This window comes from Chinchilla lanigera, unplaced genomic scaffold, assembly GCF_000276665.1.
Source record: "Chinchilla lanigera isolate Chin_1 unplaced genomic scaffold, ChiLan1.0 scaffold00105, whole genome shotgun sequence".
NCBI classification, from domain to species: domain Eukaryota; kingdom Metazoa; phylum Chordata; class Mammalia; order Rodentia; family Chinchillidae; genus Chinchilla; species Chinchilla lanigera.
Window position 1 is genome coordinate 4,668,450 of NW_004955506.1, and position 19,097 is coordinate 4,687,546.

The window sequence follows — 19,097 nt, forward strand, 5'->3', positions numbered from 1 at the left end:
CCTGGTGCCGCTCTGGTCCAGCCTATTTGTGGGGCATTTCTCACATGAGACCCCCAACTTAATGAGAGGTTACTCCATGTTCCTGCCCAAAGGGAAGGCAGAAGAGGCTGCAGACACAGGACTCCCCGAAGCTGAGCAGGTATAGGGGGTGTTTTCCAACTCCACAGGCCAGCCTTGTACTCAGCATGGCAATAGAAAAAGAGGGATTTTTAAAAACTAGTTCCATAAGGTGATCTAACTTTGATACCTGAACCTCACAAAGACTTGTAGAGAGAGCAGGGTAAATGCAGACTTTGCTCCTGAACACGGGTCCGGCAGTGCTAAAACCAAACACTAGCAAATCAGACTCAGCAACAGGAGCGAAGAAGAAGACCTCTTGACCAAGCTGAGTTTACTCCAGGAACTGGGCTAAGAATTGAAATTATACCCAGGTGTGACTCATTGCATTGACAGAATCTAGGAGAAAAACCACCTTAGAGCCCGAGAGGACACTTATAATCTATAGCCATAGCTGCATCACTGTCTAGGTTTAGTGCCTGAAATACGCAAACTACAACTTCACTGTGGAAGAGACCGATGACAAGCATAGAAAGGGTGCTCAGCTCCATTAGTCAGTACAGAAATACAAACTGAAATCACAGCTTCCACTAAATACACAGAACAGAGTGACCAGAGTCAGAAGGACTGACTTTGAAAGGGGGCGACAAGTTTTCAGTTCTTTTGGGGATATTCCTAAGAGTAAACCCCTGGGTTGCATGGGGATTTTATACTGACCTTTTTGAGGAATCACCAAACTGTTTTCCACAGCAGCTGAAACATTTTATATCTCCACCAGCAATGTGCAAGTGTTCTAATTTATCTATGTACTCACCGACATTTGAGGTTTTTTTTTTTGCTGCTGTTGTTGTTTTAAGTGACAGCCCGGCTAGAGGGTGTGAAGTAGCTCTTCATGTGGTTTGGGTTGCATTTCCCTGATGACTAATGATGGTGAGCATCTTTTCATGCACTTCTTGGCCTGTTGTATATCTTCTGTGGAGAAACATCTAACTTCAGCCCTTTGCGCATTTTTGTGATTAGATTCTGAGAGTGGTAAGCTGTATGAAGCCCCAGTTGCCTCACTGTAAAATGGGAGACATAGTTGCGTGTCCCCATGGAAGAGTGGCTAACTGTCCTGGCTTTAGCAATAAGAGTTCTGCATCCCAAACTGGGACAGCTGGTCACCCTACATGGGCAGAGGGAGCCGGCCATGGAAGGCCTTTGGCCTACATCTCGGCCCAGAGTTCCTACTCAGGGAATGGCAGCTGCTATTAATTATAATCCTTTAAAATATGTGCTCATGGTGGAAGAATCTGAATGTAAAAATCCAAAGGCAGAAATAAGTCACCAGAAGTCTACAGTGTGACACATTTTCAAGGGTTTAAAATTCTTTTTAGGAGCTAGGACCTTGAGCATGTTCATATATGCAGGGGAAGAAGGGAGTAACAGTCATTTCATTACGAGTACTTACTGAGTGTTTATTACATGGGAGCTGCAGAAGGGAAACGTTGCAGGCACAGGAAGCAGGAGACAGCTGGTGGCAGAGGGCCCCTCAGAGGTAGGACTGCAGGACAGAAGGCATCTGGGCTGATGGGGGGGTTTCCAAGAACGAACCCTGGCTTGCAGGGCCTGCCTCTCCTTGAGAAGCTTGAACTCCACAGCCTCAGTTCCAGGGTTGGAGCAGCCTGCCCCAGGGTGTCCTGGAGCCCGTGAGACTTTCTGCCTCCCCTCTTGCTGGGTTCCAGTGGGCTCCACCTTGATCTGAGCCAAGCTCCTAGACACTTGTAGTCAGTCACCCACTCAACTTTGTGCTGAGTGTCCCTGGGTCAGGCCTGGGTTGTCACTGTGGATGTCCCTCCTGAAGAACTCAGGGCTCCCTCAAGGAAGCTCTAGAGCAGATGAACTTGACCACCAGGAATCTGTCACTAAGCTGAGGGCCCCGATGTCCTCGGAAGCACACAGGGTGGAGTTGTTCCTGCTGGGAGACACTACATTCTGGAGTACCAGGAAGGACCAAAGTAACCCTCAGGCAACGCTGGCAGCAAAGCCTACAGGTGCCCAGCATGGCCCTTTGAAGCCCCTGCATGTCTCTTTCTGTCACAAGGACACTGCGTCTGGGCTTCCCAGCCCGGATCCATGCACCTCATGGAAAGTGGAGAAATAACCCTGGGTTTTCAAACTCCCAGGACACAGGGTCCAGGCCTATCTGGTGTCCTTGGCTCAAGTTCAAGCACATGCAGAGATAAAGAGGCAGAGAGATCCTAGGAGTCAGGGACCTTGTCTCCTGATACCTTTGCTGCCGTTTAGCAGCCCTGTGACCCTGAGCAAACCATTTTTTCTAAGGTTGGGTTAGAGCCTCTCAAAGTGCCAAGCATGTGCTCAAGCTGTCACTAAGCTCTACCTCTTAAAGGTCCCACGACCTCCACACATGAGCCCTCAGGGGACAATAGACATCCGATCCATAGCACCTCCTTTGAAATGTAACACAGCAAAGGTGATAGGGTGTAGCTTCCCCCGATTACCAAAACTAGCATCTGTTTTGCCCAGGGACTCTTCTGGCTTTGATGGTCCAGGTGGCCATGCTGCGGTGGCCCCATGGAGCAAGGAGCAGAAGGTGGCCTCTGGCAACAGCCACTGCGAAATTGAGGCTCTGAGTGCAAGAGGCCACAAGCAACAGAATGAATGCTGCCAACCATGTGGGCTGGAGGCAGGTCCTTCCCAGGCTGAGCCTCAGATAAGCCTGAGCCCTGACTTTGATCAAAGCCCTGACCTTGATCACAGCTCTCAGCTGAGATCCTGCCGCAGCTGAGCCCCAGCTGAGTCACACGAGACTCCTCCTGACCCACAGAAACCGTGAGATAACAGCTGTGTGTTCTTTGAAGCTGCAGTGACGTTGCTGCTACTGCAGCCACTGATAACAAAATAAGATGTAGTCAAGGAACTGTGTGCATCAGCCAGAAAACCAGTCTCTCTTCCTGTCTGTCTCTCTGTCTCTGTCTTTCTCTCTGTCTCTCTGTTTCCCTCTGTCTCTGTCTGTCTGTCTGTCTCTCTCCTCCATACTGGGGATTGAACGTAGGGGTAGTCTCCTGAAGTTACATCTCCAGCCTGGCCTTGAACATCTTGAATTTTCAGTCCTCTTGCCTCAGCCTTCCAAGTAGCTGGAATTACAGGTGTGTGTGCACCACCATGCCTGGCTCTGGCTGGCTGTCTTATAAAGTTCCCTCCCAGCCTGCAGAGTTCATGGCCACACCTTACTCATTTTGTTCTCCTGGGTTGTGCTTAGCAGGGGAACTCGCGGTACATCTGTGTAGCGAAGTGTTGCCTGAGCCCTTGTTTGTGTCTCAGTGAAGTGGGAAGGCTGATCTACAAGCAGGCTGTGCCTGAGTGCTCTGGTTGGAGGCCAGAAGCCAGGTCTGGGCTCCCTCCCCCCATGACTTTGGGCAAGGCTGTCTGAGCCCTGTGTACCTCATCGATCAAACATGGAACCTGCCCACCCACAGGTTTGTGCAGGTCAAATGAGCTAATATGACAGCTTATTAAGAAGCCCACAGAGGTAAGGGATTGTTATTATTTGTTATAAAATGTCACAAGCATTCCTGCTGCTTGACTCATGAGGCTCTGAGACTTGGGAGAGTTTCCCTTCCAAATAAGGCTTTTCTTGTGAGTCCCAGGTCTCCCAGCCTAGGCAGAAGGCTGTGCTGCTCCCACCTGTCCTTCCTTCTCTCTCTGCAGAGAAACCACACCCACAATGTGAGCACCTGAGTCTGTGGACGCCAGAGGACGTTGGCTCCCTGGCCCTTGTGGTGTGGCTTGACCTCAGCACCAGGCAAGCACAGGGCATCTTCTTCATAAATACCACGGGGACCATGGGCTGGCTTCTGAGTCATAAGGCAGAGGCAGATAGGACTGGATAGCAGCAGGGAAGTGACAGATTTTCTCACCAGGGTGTCAGAGGTCAATGCCTTTGCACGTTGGCCCACCACCCTTTGCAGCAAATCTTGCTTCAGATCAAAACTTCAGTTTCATTGTGGAGGCAAATTTTCTCTAAAAGCTGTCAACACTGCTTTCTGCTCTTGCGTGGGAGCCCTTGTGACTTTCTGGGGGTGTCAGGCAGCCAGAGACTTCAGGGAGCAATGGGAGATTGGCTCCAGTGACCTAGAAGGGGTGAGCAGTAGGGGTTGCTCAGTTGGCCTTTTTGGGATGAATGGCAGAGAGAAGCATCCAAGCACCCGTGAGGTCACTGGGCCAAGACCACCCAGAGGGCCAGGCTGGAAAGTCTGGCCAAGGGCACGGAGTAAGGGGCTGTGGAGGGTGAGAGAGGAAGCCGTGCTGGGGCCCTGTGTGAGATCCCAGCCTGCTTCGCAGTAGCGGAGACACAGGCTTGGGCCTGTTGGTTCTGCTGCTCCCAGCCCTACAATCTCGAGCCAGCTGTGTAACCTCTGCTGTCTGCATGACTCTGTTTCCTTACTGGCTTGGCAGAAAGGCACTTGATAGGTGTTAGCTATGATGTTCTGTTGCTTTCATTAAATATTTAAGAGCCGGTGACCTTTTCATTTATTTATCTATTTTTAATACACTGAGTGACTATTATATGTGGGCATTGTCTCACGTTTACAATAATGAGCAAAATAGAGAGTCCTTGTATTCATGGGGCCCATGTGCCACTAAGAGAGAGATAAATATATACATTGTCATCCGGCATTGAGTGCTACCAAGAACAATGAAGCTGGGAGAGATGTATGAATGGCAAAAGTTGTTTTTAGGTCAGCCATTGACAAACTGTAGTCCATCACAACCTGCAATTATAAATAAAGTTTAATTGGGAACACAGCCCTGCTCCTCTGATTATGCATTGGCTGTGACCACTTTTGAGTTGAAGGTTTGCCACAGACTGTTGGGGCTGCAAAGCTGAAAATATTTACCATCTTGCCCTTCAAGAAAAAAGTTCGCCGACCCCCACAGACAGTGTGGACAGGAAGGGCAAAGGAGAGGGCGGAGCAGATGTTCTGGGAAAAGGGTTCAGAAGAGGAAATTGCAAGTTCATTACCCAGGTGGGAGAAGGTGCCAGGCAGGTGGGGGACAGCTGGGAGGTCAGTGGGAGCCAGCAAAGGGGTCTGCAGGGGTCAGAAGACTACTGTGCTGGAGTTGGACATGTGTGGGCACGGTGCAGGCAGGGGCTGGGGACGCATGGGGTCTGTGCAGGGGGCAGCGTAGAGATCATAGTAATGTGGTTGTCTTGAAACCCAGCAACAGGTTGGGCAATGTATTAGTCAGTTTTCCCATTGCTGAACACTATGCCACCCACAGCTTAACGGAGGAGAGGTTTATTTATCTCACCATTTAGGGATTCAATCCTTGGTTAACAGGCTCCAAGGCATGACTGTCATGGCAGAAGGGCGTGGTAGAGCAAAGCTGCTCAGTTCATGGCAGCCAGGAAGCAGAGCAGGGAGCAGTGCCAGAGAGGAAGGAGGAGGGAGCATGTGCGGTTCCCAAGGCCATGCTCTCGTGAGCCACCCCGACACACAGTGTGCTCTAACTATCTGCTAGATGTTCCTTAAGCCAGTGATGTTTCTTAATCCAATGAAGCTGACATATCAGGATGAACAGTCACAGGGAAAGAGAAGTTGGCTAATCTGGATACACTTAGAAGGCAAGACTGCCAGGTTTGCTAAGCCCCAACATTACAGGTATGTCTGTCTTTAAATCTTGGGAAGAGTTTGGTGGACGGTTGAATGAATGAAGTGACTTTCCAGAGATCTTAGCACAGTGCCAAGAGAGCAGCCAGCCTCTTACTGATCTGGTCCCAGTTCTCTTTCCAGGGTCCTTCATGGCAGCAGATGAGTTTTAGCCTGGGGGCACTCAGCGTCACCAGTTCCCTGGACCCCAGGGGCCAGCCATCAAACTCAGGTCTGCCTGTCCCACCTCTTGTGGTCCAGGCCAGGATTTCCTCTGGTCCAGACATTGCTTTAGGTTAACCCGTGGGGACAAAATGGCAGGTACCACTCCAAATTCACCAGACTCTTACTCCATTCTGCTTCCCCGGGCTATGAGACCAGACTTGCAGGGGAAAGCTGGAGCAGAGTCCCAGAGGAGATCTGGGGAAGGCTTTCATCACCTCTAATGATCTAATATCAACAACAGCCTCATAATAGGTAATCTCCACATTACTGTATTTACACTAATTAGTTAATATGTAAAGAGTGCCAGTCCTGAGATCGGCGCACAGGAGAGTGATTCATAGCAGAAGGGGAGACAGCCCACAGCCCCCAGGCCATCGCCCTCCTGGCCTGTGAACAGAGGCTGCAGGCTCCTACAAGCAGCCTGGTGGGTGAAACTTCTTGGGAGAGGGAGCTGAGCCCTGGTGAAAGCCTGCCATGAGTGCTCTTATCCCTGTCCTGTGTTCAGGTTGTGCCTCTGGGACCCTCACGGTACTGAGGTCACAGCACAAGCTCAGCCTACCCCAGCTTCTGTCCTCCCACTCAGGCTGGGCTTCAGGCCTGTGTGTGTGTGTATGGGGGTAGGGAGAACTGGGCTGCTTGAGATCAGGGCTGATGCCCTAGACAGCGCCCTGGAAACTGGGTAGGGACTGTGGTGTGTGCTCTGAGGAGCTCAGTAAATGCAGATGCATTTGTTTCCCTGTGGATGGTTAGAGGGATTCCTGGTAGCTTGTGGGGCTGCGACACCTGGAGAGGCAGAGGTGGGAGTCTATCTGTCCTTGAGGGTGGGAAAAGATGGAACCTTGAGCTGGAGAAGTAAAGGGAAACTTGAATCATGCCACCTTCACAGAGAAATAGGATCCCCGTTTTGGAAAGGCTTTGGAAACCCTTCACTTATTTTTTTTTTTAAATAGTTGCATTGAGATACAATCTGTATACTTCAAGATGAAGCTCTACCCCGCAGAGTTACCTCAGAATGTGTCAGTACACAGGACCTTCGAAGAGGTACTTAAGTTCAAATGATGCTACTAGGGTGAGCCTACTCCAATATGACTGGTATCCTTATAACAAGAGGGAATTTGGATCCACAAAGAGACCCTAGAGACACACACACAGAGGAACCATGTGGGAATATGACACCCTTGGGGATCCACCTGCCAACAGCTTGATCTGGGTCTTCCAGACTCCAGAACCCCAAGATGACAAATTTCCTTGGTTTCAACCACTCAGTCTGTGTTATCCCACTAGGACAGAAGACTAATACCCTATACAGTTCTAGCATCAGTTGTCCAGTTCAATGAATTTTATGTATTTACTGGTATCTGCAGCTAGCACTCATCAGCTCCAGGGCATCTCATCCCTTCAAAAACTTTGAGCCATTTACTGTCTCCCTTGCCCCATCCCCTCTCCCTTGACCCTAAGAAACCACTAATCTGCTCTCTGGACCCTTCCTATAAATGGGAACATGTGACATGTGGCCTGTGCTTCTGGCTGTCTTCACTCAGCAGTTTGTTCTCAGGACTCATCATTTTACAGTTTGGGTCTGAATTTCCGTATGTTCCCCCATGGCCAACCATGCTTTGAGTATCCACATGTCAATGGGTTTCTACCTTTTGAGAGTGTGACTAATCCTGCTGTGAACATTTGTGGGCAAATTTTGGTTTGAATATAATACTTTCATTCCTCCTGAGTATAACCCGGAAGTGGAATCTGGATATAACCCTGAAATGGAATTGCCAGATCGTGTAGTAAGTGGATAAAGACTTCGAGTCATTTTAAAGATAAGCTGCAGCAGCAAGTGATAGGGCTCCTCTCGGGTTACTCAGCAAGTGGCCTGGGGCAGCTCTTACAGACAGAGCCCTGGAACACTTTTGACTGGGGCTGGGGGTGAATGGGCAATGCCAGAGGGGTAGGGGAAGGTGGGGAGGGACCTGGACAGAGCCTGAAAGCTCTGTCTTCAAATCTTGTCCAAGAACTTGAAAGTCCACCAACTAGAGATCCGTTCTTGTTAAAGGACAATTTTGACAAAAGGTAAGATCAAAATGGTCAAATGAGTAGAAATTGGATACAAGTCAAGAATTTAACTCCTTGATGAAGAAACCAACTTGCAGGAACAAGGTTCAAAGGCAGGACAAGGGCATCGACATAAGGAATGTACAGTCAGTCTACAAACTGGCTTGCCTGGTCAGTATGCACAGTGATCTGTTGTGTTTGATTTGATCCGCTGGGCACAGTTTGTACCTAAGTGTCTGTGTGCGTGGGTTGATTGTATCCTTGTAAGCTTGCTATGGCTTACATAGTGGCCATAGTGCTGAGCAGGAGCCAGAGTGATTCTGATGTTTGACAGGAGGGTAGCAGGAGGAGCCAGCTTTTCTGCCTCTTTGAGGCCCCAGCAGGACAGCCTCCAGGGCTTTCAGGCTTAAAGGGCCTGGGGTCATCTCAGAAGCTTGACCACTGGGTAGTGTCCTCCAAGCAAAGCCCAGGGGTCTGCTGGAGAGTCCAACTGGGGAAGACACCTTCTGATGGCAGGAAACAGCTCTGGAGGTCACCCACAGAGGGAAGATAGGGCACTGCCCATTTGGTTTGTTCCAACCTGCTTCATTTACAGGGAGGGATGGGTTGTAACAGATTTATGAATTTTGGAGTCAGGGTCACTACACTGTCCCTGGGACTTTAGATTGAGCTCCTAATTGCAATGAAATAAGAAAATGCAATTTCTCAGGCTTCCTTTGTAGTTAGATGATGTTTCTTCACAAGCTGCTTGGGATGGTGGGCTGCAGGGATCATGGGCGAAGTGTCCCAGAGAGCAGGCCTGAAGACCAACCTGTGGGCAGCCTGCTTCCTGCAAGAGGTCTTGTTATCTGCTGAGGGCAGGAGCTGAGGCTGCCTGGATACCTTCCTGCTTTCTTCTGTGCCTCCTCAGCCTCCATCTGAATAAATGTGCAATGAGTATTATCAAAGATCAGATGCAAGGGACCTACTCAGTTAGCTTCGCCACGGTGCAAATTAAGACCTGCAAGAGGGACTCAGGAAGTCTTGGTTCTATTCTTGAGGGCTCTGCGTAACTTCATCTGTATCTGCTCTTGTCATGTTTGAATGCCTTCAGGAACTGGGACCTCAGTACTTTCAATGGTAGCCCGTGTCACCTTGAGACAGTTAGGGCTGTGACAATATTTTTTCATATACAAGACTGAGAATCTGTTTCTGGGGCTTCAGTATAGTACTTGTTTCAGTTTCATCCCTTGGGGTCTATGATGGCTTGAGTGGTAGTATCCCCTCCCAACCTCATGTGGAATGCAACCCCCAGTGCTGTCATGTTGGGAGCTGGGGCCTTTGGGTGTGACTGAGTCAGCCCTTGCCAATGGTTTTGTGCTCCCTGGCCTTTCTGCCTCAATCTTCATGTTGGAACAGAGAGAAGTCCCTTCCAGGCACTGATACCAGCACCCTTGGGCTTCCCAGCCTCCAGAACTATAAGAAATAAATTTATGTCCTTTTTTAAACATTTATTTTGGATCAGGGTCTTGCTAAGTTGTCCATGCTGGGCTCAAATGTGTGATTCCCCCACCTCAGCCTCTCACAGTACTGAGATAAATGAATGTTTTTTATATATACCACCCAGTCTCAGATGTTTCATTATAGCGGCACACATGGGCTACTCAGAATAAGTTCTGAGTTCATAGCAGCACAACTTCTTAAAGAAAGGCTTTTGTCCCTCTTGAATTTATTTTCTTTTTCAGGGAGCCTAATCTCAAGTTTCCTTACCTTTCTGGTTAGCTCAGATTGATTTGATATAGTCTCTGCCCTCTACTCTCTCTATATCAGAACTAAACATTAGACTATGGAGTGTCAGATGGGGTGAAATCCCTAGAGAGCCAATGATTGACTTAGTGTATGTTCAAAGGCTTGAAAGCCAGGGAACCCAGGAGGTGAGTTCTAGGGAGAGGGCCTGGGAACAAGGGAGGCAGGGGCCAGAATGCTGGTGTAAGTGCTGGACTTTTAGTATTCCAGAAGTTTTGATGTCTTCCAGTGTCAAGGGCAGCAGAAGATGGACAACTCAGCTCAAGTGGAGAGAGCAAATGTGCCCTGCTGCCACCCTCTGTTCTGTCTGCCTCAGTGGACCCACTGATGGGTGTCCAGCTCTTTACCCAGTGGATTGGTCAGCTTTCACATTGCTGGGAAACAATACTCGACCCCCACGACTTAAAGGAGGAGAGGTTTAATTTGGCACATGGTTTCAGGGGAGTCAGTCCATGGTTAGCTGGCTCCAAGGCAGAAGTATCATTATGCAAAGGCATGGTGGAGCAAACATATTTAGTTCTTGGCAACCAGGAAGCAGAGCAGAGGAAGAATACCAGAGAAAAAGGCTGAGGGACTAGGTATAGTGCCCAAGGTCACACTTCCACGACCATCCCAGTGTGCTCCTTAAACTCCCTGGGTAGCACCCAAAGCCAATCAAACTGACACTCTGCCCTAACTGTCATACTCAATCTACTGATTCAGATGCTAACCTCTTCTGGAAACACTCAGAAGAAGCATATGGCATCCAAAAACCCAGGCAAGTTGACACCTGAGCTTAACCATCACTCCCAGAATGCATCAGCAGCCTGAGCCAGTCAATATCTGTAGACAAAGCAAGACCACACAGCACCCTGAAAGCAGCCAGCTGTACCCTGGCTCCTGGAATGAGAAAACTGAAACTCTCAGAGACTAAATCACTCTGCCCCCGCCCACAGTAGGACATTAGCAGAGAAACAGGATGCGTTTGTGTGAGTGGGGATGGAGAATATGGGGACTGTGGGATCACCTTCCTCCTATCTTATTTTGGACTCCCTGGTAAGCAGAGTCTGCCTGGCTCCAATACTTCAATCTGAGTATAGTTGGCCCTTGGATTCTGCCTTTGTAGTTCAACAAATGGTGGAGAGAAGATGTTTGAGGAAAAAAAAATCCTACAACAATAAAAAAGATAATTCAACAATAAAAATGATACAAATAAAAAATCAATGCGATAACTAGTTACATGGCACTTACATTATATTAGGTATTATAATAAGTCATCTGATTTAAAGTGCACAGGAGGAAGTGTTTGGGTTTTTGTTGTTGTTGTTTGTTTGTTGGTATTACGGAGTGAACCCAGGGCCTTTGCACTGAGTTACATCTCCAGCCCGTTTTTACTTTTTAGTTTGAGACAAGATCTTGCTAAGTTGCCCAGACTGGGTTGAATTTGCAAGACCTCTGCCTCAGCCTCTCAGAGTGCTGGGATTGTAAGTGTGTGCCACCATGCTTGACTGCACATGCCACTTTATGTAAGGATTTTGAGCACCTGTAGGTTTTGATATTCTTGGGAGACTTGGAACCAGATGCCCCTGGATACCAGGTTATCTTCTCCAGGAGGAAGGTAGCTGGGCTGAGTTTGGAATGAAGATTGCTTTATGGGGACATTCCTGGTGCCTGGACTCACATCCCAGGACAAGAGACTCAGGCGCTGGGGAGGATCGATGTGCCCAGAGATAGAGCCACCTTCAGGCTGGAGGCTGTGTTGCTGTTGGTGGCTGGCACACATGCCCTCCCCATCCCCCCTAGGCAGAGCCACACGGCCTTCACTCATCTCATCTCTTCCTGGGATTTCCCCGGAGATGTTGGGAGTGTTGACCACCCCTTGTCCTCTCAGTGTGAAAGGGCACTGTCACATCAACTGATCATGGCGTGGGTGCCAACTGTACCTTCCCATAGCAGCAGCTGGAGCAAGAGATGCCGCTTGCCTGGGACAGGAGGATGGCAAGCCGAAGGGAATGCGCTGGGCCTAGGAGGGTGGGAGCGCCAGCACTGTACCCAGCCTCCGAGGAGGGAGAAGGGCTACCTCCAGCCTGCTTTCACTCCTGCTCCCCCGGCTCTGTGACTCAGAGGGAGCTGGAAAGTGACTGTAAAACGCGCACAATGAATGTGGATTCTCCAAGGAGAGGGAGGGTCCCTGAGGAAAGAGGGGTATTTTCCACAGCTGGGCCTGGAGGTGGCACAAGCTCACTGACAGACTTTCAAAACTGGAACCCCAACCGGGGTGTGCTGAGGGGCAATGGAGAGTCTGGGGGGCAGGCGGTCTCTGGGTGTACTCAGGGCTCCCCTCCCACACACAGACCATCTGGATTGGTCCTGCCCTCTCTTTCTCTGACCCAAATGTCCAAGGGACCCGCCGCTCTGGCTCTAGCTCTAGCTCCGGAGCAGAAAAGCTGAGGCCTCCTCTGTCCAAGCCTGGGAAGGACTTTTGGCGCAGTGTCAGGGTCCGGTCCCGGCTCGGCCAGGGAGGTCTGATGAAGAGAATAACAATCCCCAAGGGGTGGGCGCTGTTCCCATTTTAATCTTTCCCTTTTGGCAGAAACTAACTTTTCTGTAAAAACAATGAAAAATCAGGGTGGAGTTTCCGCCTCCAGCCACTCGGCACCCCCGGGAGGAGTTCTGTGGCTGGGGGAGGCTAAGGCAGTTGGCTCTGGAGGACGGAGCCCCAGCAGCCCGGTGCCCCAGCCGCCCAGTGGCCAGCCAGGTCGTTGCTTGCCTGTGTCCCTGCTGTCCTGAGGCCCCACCTGCCGTGCAGAGGCCACCCTGTGGCCTAGACCTTGGGGTTCACTGATCCCTCACAGGGCCGGCCTCACTGAGCCACAGTTCTAGGGACTGTGGAGAGCAGGCTGGGCTACGTGGCCAAGCAGGTAAGGAGTTTTTGGTTAGCAGGTCCATCTCGCCCAACTCCTGATGTCAGGTCCAGCTAGGACGCCCATATCTGTCCTGCTGCTGGCTCCTTGCTCGCCACACCCTGGAGACTCAGCTCTGAGCTGCCATTCTGGGGGACCTCATGTCCCTTGCTGGGCTTTCTGGCTTCCTTTCATATTTTACACAGCCATTCTTCGCTGTGGTTCATAGGACTTGGTCAAAAGTCTTGCCTCTGTGTTGGTCAGCAGCATCTAGAAGATCTCAGAATGAAATTGTAGAGGGAAAATGCCTCCAAGAAAAAGTTCCCAGGGCGGGCTGGGGGTGCAGAACCCCAGGCCCTGGGTCTTGGGAAGAGTAGATTCAACAATAAGGAAACTGGGTGAGGAACAGGCAGGTGAGGATTGGGAGCCCAGAGCTGACTCGGAAGAGGGCGCTGTGGGGGCGGCCCTCGCCCACCCCTACCAGTCCTCTATTTCTTTGTGACCTGAGGCTGGGCCTGCCAGCATCCTCTTCTTTGTGTTTTTGTGACACAGTTCCTTGTACAGTGGAAGCTTCTAGAATGAGGCTCTTTGCGGATGGGGGCACAGGGTCATTGGTACGTATTCCTCCTAGTGACAGATGGGACACTCTTGCTCACAATCATGATGGAGTCCCTGAGAAGAGGTCAGGGATTCAGTGATTGGCTAGGGTGAAAGGCCTCAAGAAGCCAAAAGCAGGCTTGACATTGTGCAGGTGGGGAAGCTGAGGAACAAGAAGGAAACTTGCCAAGGGCCGCTCCCCAGTTCACAACTGAGGACTGGAATTGCAGTCCAGGGCTCTTGGCTCTCAGAGCTGCCTTTGCCATCCAGCACTCCAATCCGGGGCAGGAGGGTCAGTGAGGGGAGATGGACAAACACACCCATGTTCACACACACACACACACACACACACACACACACACACACACACACTCATCCCCATGCGTCAGCAGAGCCAATTTAGAGAGCTGGGTGGAGGGCAGAAGGCCCCTGAGGCTGTGGGTCCCTGGGGGCTCAGAGAGGAAGAGCCACCAGCAGCCAGAGGCCTCAGAAGCTAAGTCTCCCACAGATGCTGTTCTTTGTTTCCATTAGGAGAAGATCTCAATTAAAATAATTACAGATACAACAAAAAAATCACAGGGAGAGCAGGAAAAGGGAGTTCAGTTAAATGCAAATATATTCAGAATAATGTTATGAACTCCATTCATCCCCTATGAAATTACCCATTAACAATTACACGCTAATTACCCACCTTTTCATTGTTTTAGAGAGGAAGAGATTCATTCTGGCTAGAACTGAATAGACACCCGGGATATCAAGCCACGCTCTTCACAGTGGACCAGAACACCTCCTACCTTTTGATTAAGGCACCAGGATGTTAAAATGGCACTGCAGAGCTGAGAGCTTTGTCTTCAAACAAACAAAGAAACAAACAAACAGAACCGAGTCTTGCTTTCCCATAGGAAGAGTTTTTTTCTTTCTTCTAGACAGGGTAAATTGCAACAGACTCCAGGCTCTTGTCTGGATTCTGCCTCTGTGAGCAACCATACTAGGGCCTAGTGAGTGAGTGGTGTCTTATTTGCATTATATAATTTAATTTATTTTATTTTCCTTCATGGGAGTGGCGAGCTGTGATCTCTTCCTCTGTTCCAGGCTCCTCTCGGGACCGGCTCCTCACTGAGCTGTGGCTGTTGAGGCCGAAGGGTGTGTCAAGACGAGGCAGGTGCTCTGCAGGGGAGCCCCAGGTAAAGGCCTAGGTGACCGGTGAGGCAGAAGGGCAAAGCACCTGGGAGCAGAGCACTGTCTGCGTGTCTGTCCAGGGCACTCCATCTGACTTCCAAGACTATCTGGCTGTTACAGTCAGCTCCTCCTACAGGCGGTGAATTTTCTACTGTTTGATGTTCCAGCCTAGTCCACTCTGTGCCAAGCAAAAGCACAGACATCCTTTGTCAAGGCGCACGCTCCAGATGTAGGTTGAAAAGATTTGGGCCCTCAACTCTCAGTGTGAGGGGTGGGCTGGGGGACAGGACGGGGAGCACTAGCTTAGGCACTCTATGTGGCCTCCCTGACTCTTCTCCCCAGCAGTTCGAGGGTGGGGATCTCTCCTCAGTCCTAGGAGTTGACTTGTCCAAAGCTACAAACAGGAAAGCTGGAAAAGGTGGCCTCTCTGCCTAAGAAGTCACATCAAATGGGAGGGTGCCAGGATTGAGGCCCCTGCACCACGAGCCAGTGCTTAAGGTGGGGTCCCAAGGCCAGGAGTGCTCCCTGACCTCAAGGACATCTAGAGGACTACGTCCTCACTGCATGAATGCTCAGCTGCCATCTCGAGAATGAGGCAGCTGCGTTCAAATCCCCGTGCTATTGATTCTCAGCTGGGTGGCCTCAGGCCAGTTACGGAACTTCTCCGAGCCTCAGCTTCCTCTTCTGTAAGATAACCCCCAGCTCCCTGAGTCTGTGCAAGGGGTCACTGAGCCTGGTGTAAAAGATGTGCACAGGTGGGCTGGCCACATGCAAGGATGAGTGCTGGGTGTTAGCAGAGGTCTCCTGCGTGGTCTCTGACTTCCTGACATCTCTATGGACACCAAGAGCAGCCAGGGACAAGAGACAGCTGGGGAGCAGTGGCAGGCAGAGTTTGCCCTAGGTGTGGTGGAGGGAGGATTTCCTGGCCTGGCCCAAGCGGCCGTCAGTTTCTAAAGGAGAAACCGGCCATGTGAGGTTGAGGTGGGGCTCAGATGGGCACCAGAGCTCCCTCCCCTGATGTTGGGAGGAGGGTTATGCATGGGGAGGATTCTGAGGCCCCAGAGACACTGCTGTTTTCCAGCCAACCTGCTGTGTTCTACACAGTTGTATTTGTAACTCTGGTTTCTTGTGAAAGTCCCTCTTGACTGTGCTCTGCCTGGTATAGCCAGGTGGGCTGTGCCAATGGGAGACTTCATCCTGGAGGGTGCCACGTGGTCTCTTAGCCTGACACAGGGAGCCCTAAAACAACACATTTTTCTGAGTCTAACAGGGCCAACATTCAATGGTGACTACAGGAGGACCCAGGCCTGTACTCCGGGCCTTACATAGCAATTTTACCTGTGAACTTCACTGGCTTGAGAACTGCCTAGGGAATTGGTAAAGCACACTTGTGAGACTGTCTGTGTGGGTCATTGAGGTGTACCTGTGGGGACTCTATTTGGTCCCTGGCCCTTTCCTGTTTGGTGCATTCCCCTGTGTTGTGTGTCTTGGCTGCCAGCACATGAGCAGATTTGCTTTACCACATCCTTCTGCCATGATGTCCCTGCCTTGGAGTCAGTAAACCATGAACTGAACCCTCTGAAACAATAAGGCAAATTAAATCTCTCCTCCTTCAAGTTATGGGTGTCAGATATTTTGTGCTAGAGATGACAAAGCTATCTAATATAAACTCAGTGAGGTGGATTTTATTTTACAAAAGAGGAAACTGATGCCAGGCATGGTGGTGCATAACTGTAATCCCAGCACTCTGGGAGGCTGAGGCAGGAGCATCACAAGTTCTACTCTAGCCAGGGCAATTTAATGAGATCCTCTTTCAAAATAAAAAATACAAAAAGACTGGCGATGTAACTCAGTGTGAAGATGCTGAGTTTAATCCCCAGTACCACAAAAAAAGAGGAAACTGAGGCTCAAAGGGGTTCAATCACTTGCCTAAGGCCACATAGCTAAGAATCATCTGCAGAAGAATTTGAACTCCAGCAGTCTGACTCTAGAGTGCCTGACCACAGCTTGCCTCCTGGATACTAAATGTGCCCTGTCTCCTCAGTATAAGCCAACCCAACCTTGTTCTACCCCCACCCCTTTCATTCCTTGTCTTGGTTAAAGAGGCCTCCAAACTCCATCTCCTTAGGTGGAGACTGGGGGGAGTTTCACTCCATTCCTGGCCAGGTCTGCAGCAGTCCTTGCCTGCTGACTCCATTGCTTCTGCCTGATGCCAGCTTTGGTTCAGCTTTCTCACTTCCTGCCTGGGCGGGACCCCAGCCTCCTGGCTGATCTCTGGCCTCCTTCCTGATCTCCATCCTGCCTGGCCTGGCTACCTGCCAGTCTGGCTCTTCCCACTGCACACAGGCCCAAAACCAGACCGTGAAGGGTGTACTTGACTTCCAACCCTGCGATCCTGCCCCTGGCTGTTGACAGCACTCGGCAACCTGTTGTCCTCACAATGTGCTTTATTGTTCCATGACTCCACTCCTTACTCATGTTTCCTCAGCCGAGAGCACCCACCCTCGCCCCTTGTCTACTTGGCAAGCTCTTACTCATACATTAAAACCCAGCCTCTGGTTACTTCCCTGCATTCTCTTTCCTCTCTTGGGCTACTTCTAACTAATTTGAACACATGGTATCATTGTCCTTGTCACTTGCCGATACTGATCTGCTCATCAATCACTATCCCTCTTTAGTTTCCAAGTTCCCATGGAAGGTACTAGAAGCGTGTCTGGATTCCCAGTGTCCAGCGGAACCTGGTTCTCAGTGATGCTGGCCCCATGGAACTGGACGACCTTGGTCCCGACCTGCTCCATCTTCAGGAGGCTCCTACTTGTCTACGGACTTGCAAACCCTGGCAAGCCCATTTGTGGTTTGCTAATGGGCTCACCTCTCTCCTGCAAGGTCCACATGTTCTGGCCTAAAGAGAGTCTGTGACCCACGCTCTCCTCCTGATTCTCCACTCACAGGTGTGGCTATGGTGAGGGCAAACACCAAAAGATAGTGTTTGCTCTTGAGAAGGGACGCATTCCGACCAAGTTGGCTAGTAAGTGATTTTCTGCAAAGTAGAATAATTGGTTGAATGTTCCCATGGCAACAGAGCCTTTCCTGGAAACCACTGGAGGGAGAGGAAGGCTGTGGTTCTGCCTGGTACTGCAGGGCCCTGGGTAGGGCCAGCAGAGATGGTGATGCTGCTCGGCATCCGGCTTCCTCTGTGCACAGCCTCGCCTGGCCCTCCGGCTGCTCTCTGCCTGCCTCCCTGGGCCTTAGGCACATTTCCATGCCACTGCCCTGCAAGAGCACTTGAGCAGGTGCTCACCGTTCCCAGAATTGTCCCATTTCCTCATGTTTAAGTGTGGGTTTTAAGAATGGCACTATCTAGGCAGGGCATGCATGAATGATTCACCCAGCGCTTTTGTAGGCACTGCTGTGGGGTTCTCAAAAATGGCCTTGGAAGGCTATGCTATTCACAACCCACTTCCCAGATGGCCATGAGGCTGGCACTGAGGACGTGACTGGGAGCACAAAGAGGCCAGAGGTGTGGCCAGCTGCCGGGCAGGGTCGGCCCAAACACTCTTCAGCACGGGCGTTCTCTTCACCCTGTTGGGAGGCAGAGATGGGAGGGGACCTTCCCTTACCCACCCTTCCCTGCGCCTGGAATCCCAGAAACAGCAACCTCCTGGCTGTGGAGGGCAGGTAGAGTGGGCGTGCTGCTGCCTCTTCCTGTGGGATTCCTTGCACCGGCCTCCCTCTCTGGGTGCCTGGAATCAAGGTGGAAGGATAGAGAAGGACAGTGCCCCTGCATCTCATAGCTGGTCTTGGAGCAGGAAAAGCACCAGAATCTACTGGGCGAGAGGCTCCACTGTGTGAGCATGTTGATGTAGCTGAGTGTGCATGTCAGTGCGGGACAGAGCCTGTGTTTATGTATAAATACAGGAGTGTGCGGGGGTGTGGGAAAATGTGTTTGTGTGTGTAAATGTTTGTGTGCATGTGCACTGCATTATGAGAGTGTGTGCACACGTGTGTGAAGGCATGCATGCAGACCTGTGTCAGCATAAAAGAGTGTGGGGTATGTGTTTACGTGTGAATGCATGTGTGTGTGTGAAAATACACACGTGTGTGTCACAAAAGAAAACAATGTGTGTGAATATGTATGGGAGTGCAGATGAGGGTGAGGTACAGCTGTTTCCATGGTGACGGGTATGTGCTAAGGGCCCCCCTGACCTCCATGGCCAGTCTCCCACTGGGAAGGGAGAGAGGTGGAGGCAGCAGGATGTGAGCTTTGGGGAACTGGTGTGGCCTTCTCCTTCCTTCCAGCAGCTCCATGGTGCATAGGCTACACCATTTCTTGAGTGGGGGTGGGGGTGGGGACCCATGCCTGCCAACTCTCCCTGCGACACCTCTTCTAGACCTTTGACTCTTTCAGCTGTGCTCCCAGATACTCAAGGCAGACACAAGTGGTGACCCATCAAATTCATGACCCCAGAGATACAGAACAAAAGGGATGTTTTGCATTTTTCTATGTGTTATGGTTTGTATCTGAATGTCCCCACAAAGTCTCATGCAGTCATGGGGCAGGCTTCTAGAGTTTTTGATTGATCCGTGGTCCAATGCTGGGATTCTGGGTGTGAGTGCTACACCCAAAGGCGGTAGCCTGCATACACATAAAGGAGGGAAAGAGGCTTGC

The 19,097-nt window shown here is 50.6% G+C and overlaps 1 protein-coding gene across 10 annotated transcripts in view; it reads left to right on the forward strand.

Moving 5' to 3' along the window:
• The window catches only part of LOC102013854, a 29,384-nt gene extending 10,854 nt beyond the window's left edge, over positions 1 to 18,530 (forward strand). For 3 of the 10 annotated variants that reach the window (XR_001231607.1, XR_001231613.1, XR_001231615.1), the window contains 2 exons: positions 13,957 to 14,251; positions 14,342 to 16,165. The gene's annotated coding sequence lies outside the window, so the exon portion shown is untranslated. Of the gene's footprint in view, positions 1 to 13,956; positions 14,252 to 14,341; positions 16,166 to 17,106 lie in introns of those variants that run through there. The other 7 variants (XR_264353.2, XR_001231612.1, XR_001231614.1 and 4 more) reach the window with 7 other exon arrangements.
• Positions 18,531 to 19,097: the final 567 nt, after the last annotated feature.